The sequence below is a fragment of the Podarcis cretensis genome (genome assembly GCF_951804945.1).
Source record: "Podarcis cretensis genome assembly, chromosome: 15".
NCBI lineage: Eukaryota > Metazoa > Chordata > Lepidosauria > Squamata > Lacertidae > Podarcis > Podarcis cretensis.
Genome location: NC_137185.1, coordinates 37,449,439 through 37,471,041, shown reverse-complemented (window position 1 = coordinate 37,471,041; position 21,603 = coordinate 37,449,439). Strand labels below are relative to the sequence as shown.

At 44.3% G+C, this 21,603-nt stretch overlaps 1 protein-coding gene and 1 long non-coding RNA gene across 3 annotated transcripts in view; one reads left to right on the top strand and one right to left on the bottom strand.

Annotated features, from left to right (window-relative positions):
* Positions 1-21,603, top strand: part of UNC5D (unc-5 netrin receptor D) — a 408,173-nt gene that overhangs the window by 14,170 nt on the left and 372,400 nt on the right. The gene's annotated exons all lie outside the window — the stretch shown is intronic.
* The window catches only part of LOC307204029, a 305,405-nt gene that overhangs the window by 214,195 nt on the left and 69,607 nt on the right, over positions 1-21,603 (bottom strand). The gene's annotated exons all lie outside the window — the stretch shown is intronic.

Genomic DNA, 21,603 nt, shown 5'->3' with positions numbered 1-21,603 from the left:
CCCCAACAAAATCCTAGCTATGCCCATGGTTGGAGCCACATGCCTTGGAGACAATTTATTTGCTTTGACCTTTAGGCCCCAGAACTATGTGATACACAGCCAATAATCTGAAAGCCGTAGATCCATAAAGTGCCATAATCTGGAGCAGTTCAGTCTGGGAGCCTGTGTTAATTACTCAGTGTCCTTGGCTCTTAGAGGAAACTTGAGCAAAGGTTCATTAGCAGTAGTTGCTGAGTGATACCTGAGCCATTGCCTGGAGAGCACACCATTTGCTTATTCACCTAATTCAATCTGCATTTAAGGAGAAATCCCATGTATGCAGCTCTTAGTAAATTAGCCATCTGCAATCTGAAACGGGGAGTACCTTTGTTTTCTGAGACGGTCTCTTATAGACACCCAATCCTTTAAGGCAGTGTTTCCCAACTTTGGGCCTCCAGCTGTTTTTGGACTACAACTCCCATCATCCCTAGCTAGCAAGACCAGTGGTCAGTGATGATGGGAATTGTAGTTCAAAAACAGCTGGAGGCCCAAGGTTGGGAAACACTGCTTTAAGGCACCATGCTTGAGCAGACTGAATCTGACGCATCTTCTGGGCACCAGATGTCTTTCTTGTTTGATTGGGGCTGCATGACTTCAAATGTTTAGACTGGTGACTCCTCCTCCAGCTTCTCCAGTGGGTGCTCCAGAGTGTAGGAGGAAGCTGACCCATTTCCTTTATATCCTGCTGTCCTCAGTGGTTAGTATAGCAAAAGGAGAGAGAAAGAGGGAAACCCAGGTGGTGGTGGTCATAGGGAGCACAGGAAAAAGAGGTAGGGGAAAATTTGTAATGTTCAAAACATTGTGGAATTCTGAGGTCAGTCACCAGGGAGTTCTACAACTAAATATATATTTTACGATTACAAAATTGTGCATAGAAGTCCAAAAAACTGTGCACACTATGTTATATATCCGAATCAACTTCTTTAAAAACCTTTTTGCTTCTTGCTCCCCTACCCCCATGACTCTGGAGGTTGCTAGAGAGAGAGAGTTTGGATTTGATACCCCGCCTTTCACTCCCCTTCAGAAGTCTCAAAGCGGCTAACATTCTCCTTTCCCTTCCTCCCCCACAACAAACACTCTGTGAGGTGAGTGGGGCTGAGAGACTTCAAAGAAGTGTGACTGGCCCAAGGTCACCCAGCAGCTGCATGTGGAGGAGCGGGGAATTGAACCTGGTTCCCCAGATTACAAGACTACCGCTCTTAACCACTACACCACACTGGCTCTCACTGGCTAGAGCAATGGATCACTGTTACCAGGTCAGTGGCGTAGCGTGGGTTGTCAGCACCCGGGGCAAGGCAAGTAATTTGCGCCCCCTAACCCTAACCCCCAGATGTTGCGCCCAGTGTGGCCGGCCCCCCCTGCACCCCCCACGCTACGCCACTGTACCAGGTCACCCTTTCTCCAGGAAGGACTGTAGGTGGGGAACCAACTATACAGTCTCTTATCTCAGATTGAAGTAGCTTTGGGATAAGTATTTTCGGGTTGAGTGCTGCGGCGACCTGGAAGTAACAGAGCACTCTATTTCTGGGTTTTGCCACTCAAAATGATGTCACGTGCGTGCATGGAAGCGGTGAATTGCACGCGCAGACGTGGGTTGCATTCGCTTCTGGATGTGAACGGGGCTCCAGAACGGATCCCGTTCGCATCCAGAGGTACCACTGTAATTGAAAACAGGCACCCCAAGCAATAGCTCTGGATTCAGGAGCTATGAATCTGCCCTTTCCATCAGAGTGGGACTCTGTCCAAGTCTACTTTCTGAATGGATTCAGGTTCGTTTTCTTTGAACCAGTTACACTGCTACTTTCAGGAACCTGTCCAGAACCTTGATGAGAGAGAGAGAGTTGTGTATAGATGAATACTGAAGAAATCTCCTTGTGGCTTCATGAATAGCAAGAGTGGAAAAATTGAGTTTTGTGAGACACCGTGGGTCAAATCTCATGACTACTCATTGTCACCTGCTGGACATGACCATTACTGATAGTATTTGTGTACATCAGTGACAGTCCTCATGAAAATAATATTCACATATATTTTGTGGGGGGTTTTAAAATGCATTCCAGAAAATGATGAATCTAAATACAGTGGTACCTGGCAAGACGAATGCCTCGTAAGATGAAAAACTCGCAAAACGAAAGAGTTTTTCGTTTTTTGAGTTGCTTCGCAAGACGAATTTCCCTATGGGCTTGCTTCGCAAGACGAAAATGTCTTGCAAGTTTGTTTCCTTTGTCTTGCAAGTTTTTTTCCTTTTTCTTAAAACCGTGCATTCAGGGGGTGCAGTTGCGACTTGACTTCGAGGAGCAACTCATAGCACGCGGTGTGGTAGCCTTTTTTGAGGTTTTTGAAGACTTTGGTAATTTTTGAAGCTTTTCCAAAATCCGTGCTTCGCAAGATGAAAAAATCGCAAGACGAAAAAACTCGCAGAACAAATTAATTTCGTCTTGCGAGGTAACACTGTAAACTTAATGGGTGTGGGAACTTCACATTTAAATATTTTTTCAGGGGTACCTGTAGAAACATGAAAAGCTCCCTTTTACCAAGACAGACCATTGGTTTACCCAGCTCAGTGTTTTCTACACTGGTTGGCAGCAGCTCTCCAACGTTTCAAGTCCGGAAGTCTTTCCCCAGCCCCACCTGGAGATGCTGGGGATTGAACTTGGGACATCCTTCATGTAAAGCAGGTGCTCCGTAGCACTTCTTCTGTTAGTTTCCTGCAGCAGAATGAAATGAAATTATGATTAAAACGTGTAAGAATTCTAGACACTAGAAATAGACAGAATCCCTATTCACAGTGGACCCCGAATACATGGCAAATCTGTCTGATCTTTGGTGTGCATGTGCAACAGGGGGAGGGGACAATTGTCTGGAAACTTTTCATTGAGTTTATAATACTACTGCTGGGTGTTTAAGCCAGACACACGATGTGCCTGGCTATTAATATTTCACCAGATGCCTCCTCATTTTATTTTTCTGTTTTTTAAACTCTCACTTAATTGTGCATTGCTGGCTCCAAATCAAAAGTCTTTATTCCTTCCACGAGCTGCCAAGAAAGAACCTTGTTAAATCACTCTGTGCAAGGCTTGAATGCTTTACCCTATGCTAACTCATCTTACTAATGTGCACCTTCGTAGTTTGAATAGGCTCACAAAATTGCAAAGACTTCGCTGCTTTTGACACATTTTATTTTCCTTTTCCCTTTTCTGAAACATCAATGCATTCTCAGCAGGCCTGCGTTTATTTATCTCGTATATATTTCATGCTTGTTAATATTGCTAGTTGCCTTGAATATGTTCTTAGAGACTCCTAAATGCATATCTAAATAAATAAGATGAACTTCAGGTTCATGCATATCTATGGATTTCAGTCACTCTGTGCCTGGAATACCCTTAGAATGAATATGCAGATAACCTCACCTTGCCAACAAAGGTCCGTATAGTTAAAGCTATGGTTTTCCCAGTAGTGATGTATGGAAGTGAGAGCTGGACCATAAAGAAGGCTGATCGCCGAAGAATTGATGCTTTTGAATTATGGTGCTGGAGGAGACTCTTGAGAGTCCCATGGACTGCAAGAAGATCAAACCTCTCCATTCTGAAGGAAATCAGCCCTGAGTGCTCACTGGAAGGACAGATTGTGAAGCTGAGGCTCCAGTACTTTGGCCACCTCATGAGAAGAGAAGACTCCCTGGAGAAGACCCTGATGTTGGGAAAGATGGAGGGCACAAGGAGAAGGGGGCGACAGAGGACGAGATGGTTGGACAGTGTTTTCGAGGTTACCAGCATGAGTCTGACCAAGCTGCGGGGGGCAGTGGAGAACAGGAGTGCCTGGCGTTCTCTGGTCCATGGGGTCACAAAGAGTCGGACACGACTAAACGACTAAACAACAACAACAACTAGTCCCTAAAGTCCAGGCAATATTTCCGGGGGGGGGGGGTTTGCTTGCGCAACAACTAATCAGTTGACTCTTTCTCTGTATTGACAGTTCAAACCGCATAAGCCATTTTCTCTCTATTAGTTATTTTGTTTAAATAAATATTTTAAGCATAGTAACCTGGGTGCTTCTCTCTTAATCCTCCTAAGCAAGCAAGACTATAGTGATATCTATTGGTCACGGCTAGTGTTTCTGAAGTAATGATGTCAATAATACCATCGCTTTGCAAAATGAATCAGTCTTTCTGTGCCCGACATAGTAAACACTATCGTCTAAAGCAAACAATCATCTCCAGTAAAGATCCTTAAATTAGTACAGTGGTGCCTCGCAAGACGAAATTAATCCATTCCATGAGGCTCTTCGTCTAGCGGTTTTTTCGTCTTGCGAAGCAAGCCCATTGACAGCTTAGCGGATTAGCGCTATTAGCGGTTTAGCGGCTTTTAGTGGATCAGCTGATAAGCGGCTTATCAGCGGAAAAAGAGGGAAAAAGGCTTATCAGCGGAAAAGGGGGGAAAAAGGGAAAAAACCCCGCAGGAACTCGCAAGACATTTTCGTCTTGCAAAGCAAGCCCAGAGGGAAATTCGTTTTGCAAAGCACCTCCAAAACGGAAAACCCTTTCGTCTAGCGGGTTTTCCGTCTTGCGAGGCGTTCGTCTTGCGGGGCAGCACTGTATCAGTGTTAGACACAGGCTCATGGGCATGTGGGACTCCACAAGTAGGCAAGACTAGATCTTACACATGTGTTCCACAAGCACTGTTAGGAATTCACCAGGCACATTTTGCACCTGGCTATTGGCCACTTACAACCAAGTGAAGATGCCCAGGCACCAGGATCACACCTGGTGTCCCCACCATCTGGAGGTGCATGTCTGGGGATCCTTGAATCTTGACTGCTTTCACACACCAGCAACGCATCCTGTAGAATTCTATCAGTTACATTTTTCTGCGCAATCAAATAATTTCGGGAACCAAAAAGTCTTTTTGAAAAATACACCTCTCATCAATACAGTGGCACCTCAGGCTACATACGCTTCAGGTTACAGACTCCGCTAACCCAGAAATAGTGCTCTGGCGGCACAGCGGCAGCGTGAGGCCCCATTAGCTAAAGTGGTGCTTCAGGTTAAGAACAGATTCAGGTTAAGTACGGACCTCCAGAACGAATTAAATACTTAACCCGAGGTATCACTGTACACCTTTTTTTCCATTTACTGCACAAAAACCATTACAACCGTTTTTCTTCCCTCCCCCCCCCCCGGCTCATCCCTAAATGTGTACTCTTTTTTTTTTTGCTCTTCATAATATGGCAACCCTAGCATACAAAGCGGGAGATCAGAGGTTGTGGCAGAGGAGTGTGTGTCTTGGGCACCAGACAGAGAGGCTTGGAGGGCCGCTGTCACTCCCCCCCCCCCCCCCCCCCGCCCGCTCCAGGCTTGAGGTTCCCCACCCCAGACCAGAAAAAAACCAATCCTCCTTTATTTTGTAACCTGGAAAATCATTTATCCGGAAAATCAAGGAAAGTTGTGACTTTTAAGTATTTGTATACAATTTTGGGCCTGCGTTGGTGTCAGACATGAAGGAACCAGAAGCTCACGATGCCAATGATTGGAACTGGAAAGCCCCTTTGTCTCAGACGGTGTTACCTGTGTCAGTCTGCACCTCTGTGTGTATCCAGCTCACACACAACACCCTAAAACATACCTCCTAGAGAGGAGTGAGACCTTTTGCTGGAGATAATAGAGTGCCGCCCTGGGAACAGGCCTGAACTGTATGCAACCCAAGAAAGTATACCCAGAAGAAAGCTATTTCAATACAGTATTTGTTGTTTTGTGTGTGTGTTTGGGGGAGGCAGAGATAAAAGGCATAAAATCACTGTGCCATTAATGAATATTTGGAATGTTGCAGCATAACGACAGCAATGTTTGATTAATATCTAATATATTCATACCTCTGAACTAAGAAATAAAGATCCCTGTGCTATGCAGTGCTGAATTACCCAATAGGCAGATGAAGCATGTGTTTAGGGCACCGGCAAAGCATTTTGGCATTTTTTTTTTAAGCACTGAAGTAGTCATAGGAAAAAGCAGAACTTTGTTAGAGTTCTTATGCTCTACTACACCCTACCCCATTTTCCTGTTCTCTTTCTACTTACTTACTTTGAATTACATTTGGGGGTGGCGGCAACATAATCTTTTCAGTTTTTATGGCTTCTAAAGGTCTTAATCTGGCCTTGATACTATGAGAGGAAACTTGAGAGGGGTGGGAGCATGAAACTGTGACATGAAAACTTCCAGAAGTAGTGATAGATGGCAAATGTTACCTGTCCTGTCTCAGCGTTGAACAATTTAATGCGGCTTTGTGAACGTAGGTGTGTGAAGGAGTTCTGACCAAGAAGTAGGGACAGGATATCTCCGCATCTAGGTCTCATCTGCTCAGTCCACTGGAGGAAGTCAATAACATACTGAGGGTTTGAGACCCATTGACTACTCTCACCTGGTTTAGCCAGCCAGTCAAAGCCAGAAGGGTGATGGTTTTGAGGAAAGGAGAAAAAGAAGTATGGATTCAGATCCAGTTTGTGTTCTCCTAATAGTAGCCATTAGAAAGAGAACTGGTAATAATTATGAATGAGTAGTTCAGATGCTCTCTGATATCTGTGTCTAGATTTATCAAACAGGGGAGCACTAACGGGGCCTTTTCAGTATTTTCCCCATATCTCTGGAGCTTTCTCCAAAAAGTTGTGTGACCCCCATACTTACTCAATCTACTTTTTATTACAAGTGCTGTGAGTTGGGTTTTACAACAGAATCCAACAGTCTCTGCTAGTGCAAGGGCTGTTGCAGCGGCAGATGGGTGAGTTTTAATGTTGCACAACAAAGAAATTTAGTGCAACAGTTGTGCTAGTGGGAATGCAATGGATTGTGCAACAAAGTTAGTAGCAACCTGCTTATGCTTTCTCTTTTGCAAGAATAAGTATGCCGCCAAGTGACTTCAATTTATTACTATATTGGATGCAACCCTTATTTTTTACGTTTCAGAGATACATTTAGTTATCCTTGTAAGCTGCGTAGAGAGGGCTTTTCTCTGAAAGGCAGCATAAAGTAAAGGTAAAGGGACCCTGCATAGAAATGTCTTAAATAAATACATGCCAATATGTAGCATCCCTCTCTTCAAAGATGGAATATTTCTCATTTATTTGGTCACAACTTCTGGCAAGAACCAATGTATGCTGGTTGCTTTCCATTTGCAGCCCACAGTCTATTTTTAGGTTTACTGTCTTTCAGTGACAATGCTGCTGCTCTTATCTGCTGCTACAAGAACAGGAGCTGGAAGGCAGGAAAAATCCTACACTTGATTGCCCAGGAGCCAAAAAGAAAGAATGTGATGGTGCATTGCAAATGGAAATTTTTTTTTTTTTCCAATCTGCAGATTTGAAAAGGTAGATTTGATGGGTAAATTGCATAGAACTCCCCAGAAAGTTCAAACTCAGAACTAGTTTGTTTTCTTTCTTTCTTTCTTTTTTAAGGAAAGCGCTGAAATCCTTGGGAAGGGAATATGTACAACTGAACACATGTAGGTTCAGCTGTAGAAGGGCCAGAACTTAGTGAAAGACCTCAAGAACTGCATGTAGCTGGTCCCAGATAAATCTCTGGAATCTCCAATTAAAAAGATCAGGTCCTGTTATGGAAAAATTCTGGGGTGAGAGACTACTCAACAGCCCAGCTCATCCTGTGGGTACATGGGGTCAGTAAAAGAAGGAAGTTCCAGCCAAGTAATTTGGAGCAAAACAGCGGTCAGTAGACCACGATCTTTATTGTTGCGCAACAGGTTCCCACATGGAGTAAGAACCCCGAACATAGGTTACAAGTTCTTTTAAACCCCACGCCCAAAAGATCTTTCCAGAAGCATCACTGATAAATCACCATCAACATGTCATACAGAGGGAGGGGGATCTTGAGGTTTGTTGTTGTTGTTGTTTAGTTGTGTCCGACTCTTCATGATCCCATGGACCAGACCACGCCAGGCACTCCTGTCTTCCACTGCCTCCCGCAGTTTGGTCAGACTCATGTTGGTAGCTTCATGAACACTGTCCAACCATCCTGTCCTCTGTCGTCCCCTTCTCCTTGTGCCCTCCATCTTTCCCAAAATCAGGGTCTTTTCCAGGGAGTTTTCTCATGAGGTGGCCAAAGTATTGGAGCCTCAGCTTCAGGATCTGTCCTTCCAGTGAGCACTCAGGGCTGATTTCCTTCAGAATGGATAGGTTTGATCTTCTTGCAGTCCATGGGACTCTCAAGAGTCTCCTCCAGCACCATAATTCAAAAGCATCAGTTCATAGGTGATCAGCCTTCTTTATGGTTACCCAAGTTCAACAGCTTGCTCTGCTTATCAGATTTAGTGCCAGACACCTTAAGTACCTGCCACCCAAAAAACAATAAAACTACAGTGGTACCTCGCAAGACGAATGCCTCGTAAGACGAAAAACTCGCAAAACGAAAGAGTTTTTCGTTTTTTGAGTTGCTTCGCAAGACGAAAACGTCTTGCAAGTTTGTTTCCTTTATCTTGCAAGTTTGTTTCCTTTTTCTTAAAACCGTGCATTCACTTTGAGGAGCAACTCATAGCACGCAGTGTGGTAGCCTTTTTGAGGTTTTTGAAGACTTTGGTGATTTTTGAAGCTTTTCCAAAGTCCGTGCTTCGCAAGACGAAAAAACTCGTGGAACGAATTAATTTCGTCTTGTGAGGCACCACTGTATTTATGCATATCCTTGCCCTCCAGCCTTCCTGAAGATGGGCTTTCAGAACACTTGAGTTGCTAAACTGCCTCTGTGGATGTCTGTTGTTGCCTCCTTGGGGAATTTCCCTTGGGGGAATTCTCACGCTTGGGGATGGGATGCCCTGCTCCTGCTGCCTGTGTGACTTCCCGCTTCATGGTTCATGGAGGGAGGTGGAGCCCAAATTCATCTTTCTTTAAGGGTTAACATGGCATTGGAATGAGGAGAATCGGTGAAAGTATGGATTTTCTACAAATTTATAAATCTAGGTATCTTCCCTGAGCTATCAAGTCAAAAGGATACCTTCAGGCATAATAGTTGTAACCTTGTGTTATGATATGAGTACTACGCAGCTGCGAACAAGCAGTTCGATGTTTACATCACATGATGGGTCTAAGCATGGGACAGGATGTTCCAGGCGATTCTCAGGGTTATGTACTCTGTGTAACATGAGACCTTCCTGTTGTTTGTGTCGAGGAGGACTGAAGCAGTTGCTCTGAGGATTCTGAGTGAGCAGACATGCTTCTGTACAGTGTACAGTCAGGAATAAAGTAGAGATGAAATAGACTACATTCTGACTGTTTTCTTTCTCCTGCTGCTATGCAAGGGGGAAGGGGGTGTGCACCTTTTATCAGGGAGGTGTCGCCTACTCCAGATCTCCCTGGTCTGCCAGGATGTCAGCCAGGGTAGGTCACCGGCAACAGGCCCCTAAAGCCTGGGAAGAGGAGCCAGCCTTTCCCAAGGGGGCCGGTTTCCAACACCTTGTAACAACTTTAGGCAATCAAAAGATGTGTGTGTTGTGCTTGTGCGACTGATGGGGAGAAGAGCTTGGGCTCATCATCCCGTGGCTTAAGAGTAAAGGGGGGAGGCAGAAACCCGAACTTAAAGATGTGCCCCCCCCTGTCATTTCTGTAACAGGTCCTATCTGAGATGCTGCCAATCATACTGGGCATTTGGATGGCAGAGCTGAACTAAACTGTGGGTTCAAATTGTGCATTTCAGTTTTACCATGATGATGCTTTACTGAAAGAAAGAGCACAAAATTTCTGGAAGGAAGAAAAATTATACTTAGCAGTGTTGGTTGTAAGTTTCAGAACCCTCTGCAGAGAAGCTAAGAATGGAGTATTAAGAAATATTTCAACACCAACCGGGAAACTAAGCCAGTAACCCAAATAGTTTTTACACTTAGGAGTGTCTGCATTAGAACCCGACTAGGTTGGCCTTTCATGCATGGGGGGCTGGCAGAAATCCCCAGGCTTTGCGGATGCTTTCACTGCTAAGAAATTCTTCATAATCCTGCCAACTAATAATCTGTATTCAGAAATATGAATGTCACATTTTGGTATCTTGACATTTTAAAACAGCAACTTCAAAAGAATAAGTTTATCTTATGGATTCCCTAGGATTTTACAAAGAGATGAAAAACACTTTGTAGGAGTTTAAACCCCTGTCTTCCCTCAAATCTATCTTGACAACTGTTAAATGGTATTATCATCACCACAAGCAGGGCTTCCACATAACTTCACTGTTCACTTTCGAATCACTGGCAGCTTGACGTGACGTCAGTGTGCATATTAACATTGCATAGGAGAAACTGTGGGGTGAAGGGCTGGGAGGGTCAGGCTTTAGTAACATGAGGAAGAAGAACATTACTGTTGAGAGCAGTACTCCCTTGCCTGTAGGAATGAGCTAAAGCTTGACTGAACAGGACTTTGGATGGAATAGTAGGCTGGATACCAAAGGCAGTAGGGAAAAATGATTGTGTTTAGGGCTGCTATATGTCTGGATTTTCCTAGACATTACCGGGATTACCAAAATTGATGTCTTGGGGTAATTTCTGAAAGATGGTGCATTGTCCTGGATCTTAGGCAAGGCAATCACATCACGTTCTCTTGGCTCTAAAACTTTGGGGTTTGTCTAACAAAAGCTCAACAACTTTCGGGGTGTCCTGGTTTTTTGTGTTGAATTTACTACCTGGTTGGTGGAAGCTTAGCTTGTAGCCCCTTTTGATGTTAGCTTCTTTAACGCAGGGGTCACCAACATTTTTTGGGTAATGGGCACATTTTGAATTTTGAGGAAGTTTTTTGGGAGGCAGTCACAAAATGGAGGTCGCAAGGTATGTGGCGCGATGCAAAATGGCTGCTGTGGAGTGCGTGGCGCATCACAAAATGACTGTTGTATTTAAAAGAGCAGAAAAACACCCATCTCATACACTGGGGATTTTAAAGAGAATATTTACTTAAGAGCTTTACTGTTACCCATGGGTGCTAGGTTGGCAACCCCTGTTTTAAGGTGTGAAAACCACCCTTATTGCAAGAGTCCATGCTATTAGGAAGATTCGGACCACATTTTGGAGGTCCCAAGTCGCAAGGTGGTTAGATTGGTCTAAACTAGGGCCAGGGCCTTTTCAGTACTGGCCCTGACTTGGTGGAACACTCTGTCCCAAGAGACTAGGGCCCTGTGGGACTTGAGATCTCTCCTCAGGGCCTGCAATACAGAGCTGTTCCGCCTGGCCTTTGGTTTGGACTCAGTCTGACCCTTATGTTTTCCCTCCCTTTATGGTTTTGATCTATGGGCTACTTTTAAAATGAGGCTGCATTTTAAATTGCATTTTAACCTGTATTTTAGATTGGGTTTTCCCCCTATTATGTTTTTACTGTAATTTTACTGGTGTAAGCCACCCTGAGCCTGGCTCTGGCCTGGGAGGGCAGGGTATAAATAAAATTATTATTATTATTATTATTATTATTATTAAGAGCTAGACAGTGTCTCTTTCCTATGCCAGCATCACCCTTCCTAGACAGAGAAGTAAAGCTGTCACTTTTGTGCTATAGGGTCGGCTTCTCCCATATAGCCCCTATCTTCTGACTTGAGTGTGGGAGACTATGCCTTTAGAAGTGGGGAAACTGTGGCTGGCAGAGTGTGGCTGGCAGAGGAAATGGGGTGGGAGCCAGTTCTGCTCCTCGGCTGTAGTCCGCAGGTTTATCACCCACCTCCTAGCCAAACCAGAAGCACTGTGTGGTCAAGAGAGCAGGCTCTGCTGCAAATGAGGAATAGCTGCCTGCCTATGCTTTGCTCTGCAAACTTTTTAGGAACCAGAGGTCACACAAGCTCTTGGCCCTTGAGAATTTGGATAGTAGACTACAGTTCCTCTCACAGAGAGAATGTTTCCAGAGTGGTTTAACAATCACCGCCTCTTTCCCAGGAAAGTCCCCAGTGATGGGAATAGGCATCTTCTTGCCACTCTCAGCACCCATAGCAAACTACACTTCCCAGAGTTCTTTGGGGGAAGCCATGCTTGTTTGAAGTGGTACGATACTGCTTTAACTGTAGAGTGCAGATGGGGCTTGTTTTTCTATGGCCTGTGCTGGATAACACAATACAGTGGTACCTTGGGTTATAGACGCTTCAGGTTACAGACTCCGCTAACCCAGAAATAGTACATTGAGTTAAGAACTTTGCTTCAGGATGAGAACAGAAATAGTGCGGCGGCAGCAGGAGGCCTCATTAGCTAAAGTGGTACCTCAGGTTAAGAACAGTTTCAGGTTAAGAACGGACCTCCAGAACGAATTAAGTTCTTAACCTGAGGTACCACTGTAGTATCAGACTAACTTCATTGTGAATGTGCCCAGAAGAGGCGCTCAGGCCACAATATTTGAGGAAGGGCTTTCCCATGTGAGCTGAGAATTTGGTTTACAGTCACTCCCTCTATTTCCAATGTTCAGGCTGTGAGTGCCATTACTCACAGCCAAAATGGTTTCACCCACACAGGAAAGATTGGTCTTAGAAGGTTGGGCGAATCTCAACAGGCACAGAAAACATTTATTTGTTGGAGGAGAGAGGAAAGAGCCTCAAATATGAGGACTGTGTATATTCAGTGGGCATGGTATGCTGGCTGACTGGAACACTAAATAAAAGCACTTCACACTGCAACATTTCGTTGCAGGTCCCAGTGGTGCTCCCTTGTTTCCTTTTGGCAGTGGAATCTATATTGGTCTCCTACACATGCATTGGGACGCTGGTGGCACTGTGGGTTAAACCACAGAGCCTAGGGCTTGCCGATTGGAAGGTCGGCGGTTCGAATCCCTGTGATGGGGTGAGCTCCTCTTGCTCTGTCCCAGCTCCTGCCAACCTAGCAGTTCGAAAGCACGTCAAAGTGCAAGTAGATAAAAAGGTACCGCTCTGGCGGGAAGGTAAATGACGATTCACACACCAGTCAGCAAATCTTTAATCTTCTACCCTCGGGCAGGAGATATAGAAGTATAATCAGTCGTACCAACAGGCTAACAAACAGTTTCTATCCGTGGGCTGTTAGGCTGCTGAACGGAAAATAATATAGTGCAGCTGACTTTTTGGGTTGGTGTGTTGTGCGACAAGCACACAGAGTGCAATGAGATTGAGTGTTTGTGGGGGAGGGAGACTTGGTTGATTCCATTGTACATTGACAATAAAGGGATGATGATGATGATGTTTCCATGCGCTGCTCTGGTTTTGCCAGAAGCGGCTTAGTCATGCTGGCCACATGACCCGGAAAAACTGTCTGTGGACAAACATTGGCTCCCTCAGCCAGTAAAGCAAGATGAGCGCTGCAACCCCAAAGTCATTTGCAACTGGACTTTAACTGTCAGGGGTCCTTTACCTTTACCTTTACCTTTACACATGCATTTACGTAACTATGTTGCAGGTTTGGGGCAACACATAGCTATTTTCAGCTGCACTTCATGTGAGGATATTGCCTTGTGCCTGGGCTCTTTGGTCTTGAAACTAGCAATGATTGCTCTAGACTGTTTCTGCTTTTTTGTGCAGTGCGTCTCTGTGTTGATCTTCTGAGGCGTTTGGCACATTCTAAAGCTAATGGAAATCCTTTGATTGCATTGCATTTGACTTCCCTAACAGTAGCTTCACCAGAGACAGGATTTGATGCTGCTTTGTGATTTCTTTTTTCTTTTTAATATTAGCAGGAAACAAAACTTGCGGTACTCCCAATTACTGCTTTCTTACTGTGCCCTCTGGGGAAAGTACTTCTTTGTGAGACAATTTGCATGTTTGACAGCAGACTTCTTCCCTACCTTACAAATATAAGGTGATATCTGTCAGCAACAGAAGCCGTCGCTTTCCCACATCGCTATGAGGTTCTTGCTTCTCTTGTTCTTACCCACATGCTTGCTTCAGATGAAGTATAAATCTATGTGTGCACGAAAGGACAATTTTCAAGTAAGCCAATTGTTATGTTATGAACTGTTCAGTTACGAACTGAAACCGAAAACTGGGATTTTAATGTTCTGGAGAGATGCAGCATACTGGCTTTCAGATGGCAGTTCTCTATCTGCAAGATCAAGATCTCATCCACACTGTACAATTAAAGCAGTATCATGCCACTTGAATCAGTCATGGCTTCATGACCCTCATATGGGTTTGAATGTCAGGTCGAGAAGAAGGGCCTCAAGTATTTCACAGTGATGTGCCTTCCTCTGTGAAGTCGCTTCCCATCCTTGAGTCTTGCTCAGCACCATTGAGTGTGCCCAGACAGAATCACATGATATTTCCCTTAGTAGGCTTAGTAGGCTCTGTCAACTGGCATAAAATGGGTGCAGTCCTGTTACTCAACTAAATAAGTTTGTTATCTGTACTAAAGAGGCGGAGGTGGGGTGAAGAATAGCAACCCTTTTTTAAATATAAGAACTTTCCCTGTTTCTTCTTTGAGCTAATATTTCTTATGAGAATAGCACTACATCACCACCTAGTGTCAATTTATAAGTATCAAAAGTATCACACCAGAGCATATCTTGAAGACGAAAAAACAGCTGGGGAAGAAAGCACCCACATAACAGTGTGTACATTAAAGTCTGCTGTGTTTCTGTAGAAACCACCACAGAGAGAGACAACTCTATAAATTGATGGTATAACTTCATCATTTTTTTGTTGTTGTTGAAGTAGTCTTGACATTTTTCCTTAGGCATGGCATGTTGGCATTGTGTTTCTTTCGTTCTTTCAGTCTGTTTCCTCATCTTTCCCTCTAAAGATCCTCTTTAGATCACCCTTCTTCAACCTGGTTCTCTCCAGATGTTTTTGGACTACAGCTCCTTCCAGGCCCTAGGAAGCAAAGCTGCCATCCAAAAAATCTAGAGGGGCACCAGTTTGGGAAAGGCTGGCTTAGACTGTGGAAAGGTACCATGTTGGGGGCAGTGCAGTGTTTCTGACAGTTAATGGGGGCGGTGGAATCTGTTGCAGGATCCCGCTGCATTGCAAAGATAACCTGGTGTTAATCCTGCAGCCCTCTAAAAAGGAATAATTTATGCAGCGTGGATAGGACTCAGTGGTGATGTGGACTACCCTTGAACTGTGCCCAGTGAATATAGAATGAAAACCAGAAAGATTTCCAGAAACTCTGCAAGCAGCAATAATCCTTCTCCTATAGATTATGGTGAGATACCATCTGGAATGACTAGCAGGCTGTCCAGCAGTTCTTGGATGACAGCTCCCATCAGCCCCATTGGCCAACATGGCCAGTGGTCAGGAATGGTGGGAGTTGGATTCCAGCAACGACCACCAGTTCCCCACCCCCTGATTTAGGGTATAAATGTGACTACCGTATCTGACATGCATCGTGTGTTTTCAGGGTGGACCCAAGACACTTCCTGCTGGGCTGAGCAATACATGAATGCAAGTACAAAATATAGGGTGGCTGAAGTTGGTAACGGATCTGTGACATTTCTGTGCCATGTCTTCTGTCCCCGAACATTTTTGCTATAACTTGTCCAACACACATTTGAGGATTTGGAAATTACTAAGTGCAATGAATATTTCATCAGGATGTTCTCTTGAGCTGATAGAGAATCTTCACTAGATCCAGGTCAACACGCCAGCAATGCCACTTGTTCTGCTGACGGCAGGATATGTGCAATATGTGCTTAACTGCAGGTGTGGGTGGTACAAAATACAAGACTTCAAATGAATAGACACTGCTTGAATTCATTAGGCTGAGATTTTCTTGATGCGGATTATGCTTTCCAGCAAGGTTGAGCTTCAGACAGGCCTGTGCTGTTGGCTATTCGTTTGACTGGAGTTGGTCAATTCAACACAGAATTTGAACCCTTTTTCATGTGGTTAGTTCACGGGAACCAGGGTACAATGCCTGTAGCACCTTGAACAAACTTACAGTCCAACCAGTTCACCACATTAGGCAGATAAGGGTGAAGGAAAAGCCCTCGATTTTGTCCTTCCTTGTCTGGATTTTGTCCATTCCTAAAGTGCAAGGTGGCTTGTTTACCTGTTACGAATTAGAAAAAGAGGATTGAAGGTTCAAATTTACATTTCTTTTTTTAAAAAAATGCATTTGACAATTTACAAATCCAAATTAGACGTAATTGCTATAGGAAAATAAAAATACAATCCATCTTATCTTAGTCATGAAGACTGTTACTAGGTGATCTGTATACCAGCTAAGTCTACTGTTCTGGTGCCAAATGTTGACTCAATTCAAGGCCCCTGCTTATGTGTCTTAGAGTTCTTTGGGTTGTATCCAATGCTGGTCCTACTCAAAGTAGATCCATTGAAATTAATAGACATGGCTAGTTTAGACCTGTTAATTTCAGTGTGTCTACTCTGAGTAGAAGTTGGTTGGCTAAGACCCTTTGCCTTTAAACAAGATGTAGATCTGACAGCCCTTCAAATACAGGAGTGTCCTCTATTAAGTTGACCCTATAGCCGCCCTGTCATATCATAGAGTTGGAAGGGATCCTGAGGACCATCTAGTCGAACCCCCTGCAATGCAGGAATATGCAGCTGCCCCTTATGGAGATTGAACCTGCAATCTTGGCATTGTCAGCACCTTGTTCTAACCAATTGATCTGTTCCAGTAGACCAAAGACATGTTGCTGCATTGGATGGGAATCAAACCTGGGCATCCCACATGTCAGGCAAAAATTCTACCGCTGAACCACCAATGCTGCAGACATGTGCCAGACGAAGCCTTAAAACTTTGCAGCTGAGCAAAAAATGTCTGATGAATGATTTTCTTCTTCTGGAATTAGGAGCACCAGCCAATCATTGGAGAGCATATTTTGAAATGTCTGAAGAAATAGTAATAATACTAGTAATGGGGGCATTTCTCCCATGCGATCAGGGTTTCAGCTGCGACATTGAATCAATTGTAAAGTCACAGCACTGCATTTGTGTGTTCATGTGCTATGTAGGAGAATGAAGGTCAGCGTTGTTCCAAAATAAATAAATAAATCTGTTTTTTTACAAAGAGCCTGAGATGAGATTTGCAAGGTTAATTAAGCACAAGAGACCCTAGGGAGGGGCTCTGCCTTAACCTTCAACACGACATTCTAATGTTAAATGTTGAAACCTTGCAAATGTACACATGGAACATCTACCATTGTATCCCTTCTGCTGCCCAGCCCCATAACTTCTCAAGGCTGACCTCATTGAACTAGGGGTAAGAAGAATGAAGCTACTGCAATCCTAAAATGAGTACAGCTAGGCCAACTGTGGAAACATGGCTTAGGGAAATCCTATTCCGATTTTACAGGCTTTATACTTTACTTCCTATTATTGTCATATTGTTTAGTTTGGGTTGACCTATTATTTTGCTCTTATTTTGTAGCAATGTGACTTGCAACACATTTCAGTGCCCATACTTCCAGCCAGCCGTGCTCTTTTATAATGTCCTCTGTTCAGTCTGTCTGGTTTCATTTTTCTCCAGCTCAATCAGTATTCTGGAGCCACTGAGCATACTCAGTCCTCATTGGGCTGTTTTGGGGGTCCCTCTCTTAGATCCCTCCATAGTCTGTCTGTAGGACTGCAATTTACCCCGAGCCTGCTGTTCCATCTCCTCTTGTGCCTGGATAGCAATGTTTTGGCTACACAAGAAGAGGCACTTGGAGAATCAGTTTGCTCCTAGCATATAAAAAACTGTGCTGGTATTTTGTATTGTTATTGCTAGGCTTTAATATGAATTGTTAGGACAATTCACTATCTTAGGATGGGATAATTTATTGATATGGCATGTCTTATTGTGCTCACCAGCTGAGCAGCCGTGATCCCACTCTTATTCATGTGCAAGCAGGAGCATGGTCCAGGCTCTCTCAGTTGTGGGCAGGGAGGGCTGTATATGTCCCTCAGGCTGTGTGTTGGACCACCCTCCTATATCACATCAATTTCAGGGCAAGGTACAAAAATTCCATCTAAATCACAATTTCATTCTTATCATTTCTTTTATACTAACAGTTGCACTGAGATGGATTTTTTTTTCAAGGGCTGATGGAGGGAGGCGGATGGAGGGAGAGGGCATTCTCTCTACATGTTGTGGTCTAAATAAAAATGGTTCCACCCTGTGCTTGTAATTAAGTAAATAAAAACAAAGCTGTGGCTGCCATTAGGTGTAACATGTAGTTTGACCCTGAGCCTTTCCTGGGGAGAGCTTTCTGTAAACAGGATCACAGCCAAGAAAGCTCTCCCTGACCTCAGATGGAGAATAGCTGAAGATGATGTGAGCAGAGTTGCTAGTCCATGTATCCATTTACTAGCTCTCCTAGCCATGCACAGCTATATCCACACAGTCTGGTTCCAGGATGTGATTGTCAATTGAAGGGGCAGAGTCACACAAGTTGAGTTCCAGAGCACCATGGAGGCTTTCACAAAATAGACAAGTTGCTTGGATGGAGGGAGAGTGCTGGTGGCTGTTGGAAACTCAAGACCTTATTGCCTCCTGCCACACACAATGTCTGTGGTCTAAAAGAAAGGCAGAAAATAGTTCACTTCAGGGGTGGACAACTCCTCCTCCTCCTCCTCTCAAGGGCTATATTCTCTTGGGAGTAATTTCATGGGAGCTGAATATTGGGGGTGGATGAGGCCAGAGTAGCTTTTCTAATCTATCTGACCTCCCCCATTTCCCTGCTTCTTTCCACCCATATGAAAATAGGCCAAGTAGGTCTAGGCTGTTATGTGGTCTTAGGGCCCTAGATTACCCATCCCTGCTCTACACCTTTATCTTGCTTCCTTTTAAGGACAAATCTCCAGATTGGAAGGAAATGACATGGTGGTCCATCACAGCACCACAAAGCCAAATATCAAAAGACAAGAAGATAAACATACAGCACTATCTTATGCTGAATCAGACCATTAGTCCATCTAGTCTAGCATTGTCTATCCAGATTGGCATCAACTCTCCAAGGTCTGGGGCAGAGACCAGCGCTGCTAACTGAGATCCTTAAAAACCCCCCAGACATGCTAGGTATCACGGTTGAGCTCTGTTTTTCCCTACTTTGCAAAATGAATGAAGTCAGGCGTTCCAAAACCTGAGCATTGGTTGACACAGCAGAAGATAGTGGCTGCACATCTGTGCTTGAGTGTGCAATTATCTGAAGTGCAGACATTAAGCTGCTGCCATGTTCCTGAAACCCAAACCAGTATCACATCCCAGGGGGTTAGATGTGGTTGAGTTTTCTGTTTGCAGCGTTGTTTCATCTCTAGTTCCGTGTGCCATATAATTGTGCATAATTACATGTGTAATAAATCTTTTGAGATGGATTCCTGTCAGCCCAGAGCACTAGCAATCATGACCTATGCTCTGCATAGCTTTTTCAGATGTTTACAATAACATCCAAACCACTTAACGGTGATGGCATAATTGTCAAATATGTATTTGTGTCCTGAATGCCGGTAACGTTAACTGTCACTTGAAATGACAGCAAGTACGAGTCTAAGCTAGGCAGTCATTTCAAGAGCTGTCCAAAAAGGCATTCTCCGCTGTGATCAGAACCAATCCATTTCTTCAGCGCTGTTCAAAATTTAATGTTTTGTGTACCGTTGAAGGCTTTCTATTGACTTGCGGTGTTTGTAAAGCTTGCGGTCTATCTCTGCGTCAGACCAATCATACAATTTAGAGTAGCTGGGATTGGAAATTAGATTTCTGATTCTTTTTATCAGAGCACAGGTGCAGATCTATCAAATGACTGAAGCCTTTAAAAAGAAGAAGAAATAAACTGAATAATACTGCAAACTTAAAAATTACAAATATAGACTCTTGGAACAAAATGTATGTACTATATAAGGGGTATATGTAGGTAAAAATTTCCCCACATGAAGATGTGCAAATTAAATACACTTGCTCAGTCTCAGTGCATGTTCACATCACCTATTCTCTTCCCATTCCAAAATGGGAAGACAGTGTCTGCATCCATGAAAGGTGTTGCCAAAGGGCTGGAAGTGACCTGAAATTGATGGGCTCCATCATACTAGTCAGTTTCACATGAGGCCACTTCTGTGGCAAGGGTAGCCAATGGGGTGCCCTCCAGATGTTGCTTAACTATAACTTGCATCATCCTTGACCATTGTCCTTGCTATCTAGGGCTGATAGTGGCTTGGCATCCAACAATTCAATGGCCCCAGGTTGGCTAGCTCAAGTTTATCAGCAGGCAAGCTAGAAGTCACTTGTTAAAACAGTGGTACCTCGGGTTACAGACGTTTCAGGTTACAGACTCTTCTAACCCAGAAATAGTACCTCGAGTTAAGAACTTTACTTCAGGATGAGAACAGAAATCGCGCGGCGGCAGCGGGAGGCCCCAATAGCTAAAGTGGTACCTCAGGTTAAGAACAGTTTTAGGTTAAGAACGGACCTCCAGAACAAATTAAGTTCTTAACCTGAGGTACCATTGTACATGAAAAGGGAATTTTTCTAGCAGGAGAGAATAACTTGGGACTGAAGAAGAAAGACCAAAGCTGGGAATTCCTGAATAATCAAGGAACATGGGACACTGCCTTATAAAGCATCCTTCTTTGATTATGAAGACCATAAGACAGATGCACTTATTACGGGATTTTGGACATAAATATAAAGGTAAAGGTACCCCTGCCCGTACGGGCCAGTCTTGACAGACTCTGGGGTTGTGCGCCCATCTCACTTAAGAGGCCAGGGGCCAGCGCTGTCCGGAGACACTTCCGGGTCACGTGGCCAGCGTGACATTGCTGCTCTGGCGAGCCAGAGCCGCACATGGAAACGCCGTTTACCTTCCCGCTGGTAAGCGGTCCCTATTTATCTACTTGCACCCGGAGGTGCTTTCGAACTGCTAGGTTGGCAGGCGCTGGGACCGAGCAGCGGGAGCGCACCCCGCCTCAGGGATTCGAACCGTCGACCTTTCGATCGGCAAGCCCTAGGCGCTGAGGCTTTAACCCACAGCGCCACCTGCGTCCCATAAATATAAATATAAAGGTACCCCTGCCCGTACGGGCCAGTCTTGACAGACTCTGGGGTTGTGCGCCCATCTCACTTAAGAGGCCAGGGGCCATGGACATAAATATAGGATCTAGCTATTACCAGAACCTGTTTTGCCTTTCATTCTTGTCCTTGCTTTGCTAAAATATGTAATGTGTTGGTTGCTAGAATTGTCATTTTTCAGCATCCAGCTCCCTCCCCATGGATCTCTAGAGGTTGACGCTCTGAGTGTAGATTGGATGCATCATAGCTGGTGTCAATGCATGCATGCAAACACTAATATCGGGTCAGGCAACATAGTTCCATCCCAGTGTTAGAAACTGAGCTACGGAAGCTAGAAGCTAAATGGCACTTTAAACCTAGGCTATGGGCACAACAACGGAATGTCTAGGTGCACCTTTTTAATAACAAGAATACAAAGCTGAAAATTAATAAACTGCAGCTAAAACTTTTGCCTTCCTTTCCTCCCCCCCCGTTAAACCCCTCCCCTGCATTCTTAGCCAGCTGCTTTTCCGCACACCCCTCTCGTGCTCCTTGTCCCTTCTGTGTTTTTCCTTCCCTCCCCATTTAAAACGTGGTGACAAAGCACGGATCGACATAGATCCTCAGGATTTTTGTATTGGGTCACCCCATATTCACCATCAGATCACATTACATG